This window comes from Rhagoletis zephyria, unplaced genomic scaffold (assembly GCF_001687245.7).
Source record: "Rhagoletis zephyria isolate East Lansing unplaced genomic scaffold, Rhagoletis_zephyria_1.1 Rzeph_scaffold_00451, whole genome shotgun sequence".
NCBI lineage: Eukaryota > Metazoa > Arthropoda > Insecta > Diptera > Tephritidae > Rhagoletis > Rhagoletis zephyria.
In genome coordinates, this window is record NW_016157535.1 from 65,078 (window position 1) to 68,508 (window position 3,431).

Below are 3,431 nucleotides of genomic sequence, written 5' to 3' on the forward strand. Positions count from 1 at the left end.
TCGATCAGGATTCCCAAATACTTTATCGCTGGTTTTGTTGAAATTTCGTGTTCGCTAATTCTAAACGTTACGTCTTCTGATTTTTTTCTACTTGATATCAGGACGGCCTCGGATTTCTGTCCTGCGAGCATGAGCCCGTGTGCGGTGAGCCAAGACCTAACTGTATTCACGGAGCTGGTTGCTATGTCCCTGACTTCGGGCAAATGCTTTGCGGTTATCACTAGTGCTAAGTCATCGGCAAATCCTATTATATGGACGTCTTGAGGCAATTTTACACGTAGAACACCGTCGTACATAATATTCCACAGGAGCGGGCCTAGGACGGAACCGTGTGGGACACCACCAGTGATTTCAAGATTTTTCGTGCCATGTTCAGTTTCATACCACAGGATTCGGTTCTGGAAGTAACTTCTGATTTGGCGACTTAGGTATTTAGATACCCCCAAACGATCCAGCGTGTCCAATATTTTTGCCCAGTTTGCCGAGTTGAACGCGTTTTTAACATCAAGGGTAACAATAAGGCAGTACTGCTTAGAGCCCCCGAGCCATCGCGAACCAGAGGTTGCACTCCTAGCTAACTGAATTACCGCCGATACTGCATCCACTGTAGACCTACCTTTCCTGAAGCCGTATTGGTTGGGTGAGATACCTCCCTTAGCTAGAACTTCTGTCTCTAGGCGGTTGGCTATTACGCGCTCTAAAATCTTACCAGCTGTATCAAGCAGACATATTGGTCTAAAGCTGGTAGGATCGTCTGTTGGTTTACCTGGCTTAGGCAGCAAGACTAACTTTTGTTGCTTCCATATAGATGGGAAAATGCCCTCCGCGAAACATGCGTTGAAAACTGACACAAAGGAATCAGTTAGATGCTTTGCTGCCAGTTTGAGAGCTTTATTAGGTACACAGTCGGGCCCGGGTGCTTTCTTGTCGTCTATTTTTTCTACTGCATTCAATACTTCTGTTGCTGTTACCCGTTCAAACGATAATGGCATCTCGGTTTTCACCGGAGAAATGAGCGGCCTTTGTTTGGGGAATAACGTCTCAACCACAGTCTTTACAGGCTAACCTAATATTCACGCACGCCGCCAATTTATTGTCAAAAATTTCTCATGCACATGCAACTTGTATGAGATCAACCGAAATTGAACAGCGTGCGTACGAAGCTAACTCAATTTCCAATTTTTGTTCTGCGTGACATTTTGATTTGACGTTTCGCTCAATGAAATCAAATGCAAACGCATGCAAGTCAATTTCGGGTGACGCAAAAAAAAAAACGACGGCATGCGTACCAAAACGCAAGCCGCGAATATTAGGTTAGCCTGTTAGAAAAATGGGGCACGTTGGTGTGGGAGCTTTGGTAGCTTTCAATTTCTTTGTAACAATTTTGTAAGCATTTCCCCATGGATTTCCTTCTGCATCGTCACACAGCTCTAGGAAGTGCTGGCGCTTACTGTCTTCAATAGCGGTTTTAGGGGCGGTACGCGCTTTCTTGTACGTTTCTCGCCTTTCTTCGAAATTTTGTCTTCTTCTGGAATGTTGAAAACGCCTCCTGGCTTGAAGGCAGTGCGTCCTTAGAGATGCTATTTGGTTGTCCCACCAATAAACAGTGTTGTGTGGTCTGAGTGTGGACCGCCTTTTCATTGCCGCATCGCATGAGGCCCTAATGTCTGCCATTAGCTGTTTCGCTAATGTATGTATGAACTCATTTGTTGCAAGTGGTTTTGATATTCGTATCCAGTGTGATCGTTTTGATCCAAGTGGATCAGAAGTGATACATTTTTCAATGAATTTTGGAGGGATGCTTCTTTTTAAATTTTGATACTTTTCCAATCGTGTAAAAAAATGCCCGTAGAAGTCGAAAAACTTGCCAGAGATGTATACAATTTCTTCGCACATAGTGCTAAAAGGGTGGATGAATTTGTCTAGTTTCAAAAATCATAAAATTTTTCGAGTGTCAAACGTTCCCTGGTTATTTTCAAATCAAGCTGTTGATCGTTTACCGTCACAGTGGGACACGTTGCCATTAATATTCATATTTTGTTTCGATGTCGGTGTGAACCAAGCGCGATAAAAATTTATTATTTATTTTTGTCAAATATTTTGGATATTTTCAATCAAATGAACATAGAATTTCAAAGTGAATCATACAGATTGCATAATTTATATGCATAACAATTTTGAAAGTAACTATAAACTTTTATTGTATTTCTTTGTCAAACTAAACTTTATGCCAAGTCAGCTGATGTAGACGTTTGTAAACCATTGAACTTAGTTTGCAAATAAAAAAAATATTTAATTTTAACAGAGAAATTTTGAAAAGCATTGCATGTATTGATCTTTTGCCATATAAAGAAAGCGCTAATGCGATATTTTTAACAGTTTAAACAATTTTCCTAACTTTTGAACTTCGATAATAAAATAGGTTGCGTTGAAGTGAGCAAGGGGGAGCAAGCAAGCTAAAAATGCTTTAAATAACTTTTTAAATTTCGAACTAACTTCTTTTATTTTTAACTTGTTATGTTTGCCACACAGCTCTGCCGCTACAGAGCGCATTTTCTCAGAAATGAATTTGATCAAAACAAATGGAACAAATCGCTTCACTTTGCTAATGGTGGAATGCATAATGTTTTCGAAATGCCTTAAAATGATTAAAAAAAAATTAAATTCCTAGTCCTATGTATAATTACAAAAAGTATTTAAACTAAAAATAAGATTATATATAATATATTTTTGCTGTTTTTATTATACTAACACCCAGTTGAACGCATACATGGAAGGCATTTTCTTTATTATTATTATATTAGTACCAAGTACAACTGATACGTGTATCTTTTTTGCAATCAATAATTGTTTAATTGTTCTGGAAACTGGGTTTTCATAAAAATTTATGGTTTTATTCCATATTGATACTTTGATACTCAAAATAAAAAAAGATACATATTGATACATTTTAAGTCTCATCTCTGCTACAATTTCTCAAAAGCCCACGGTCACACTGCTAGCAACGACGCCCTTGCGAGGGCACATCTAATGAGGTCCTCGTTTGCTTTCCGCTCTACCCTTGCGCTGCCCTCGTTTGCTTACTCGCTCGCTGGCGGCTCAGCGCGTGCGCCTGTTGCTCGTGAGTTGCGCAAGCTCAGACCAAAGTAACGAGCGAGCGAGGGTAAAAATGAGGGAAATCCGAACCCTGCTTATGAGTTTTATATTTTTGATCAGAAATAATCATTATTTTTTTAGTTTTATTGTTTTCATCAAGAATAATGATTATTCTTTGAGTTTTATTATTTTAATCGAAAATAAAACTCATTTCTTGAGAGTTGTTTTTTGTCTCAGAAATAAAAATTAACTTTTGAGTTTTATTTTTTTTGGCAGATCGAAAAACTCAAAACGCCTCACTTATGCTAAACTCAACTCACCTCACCTCAACTCAT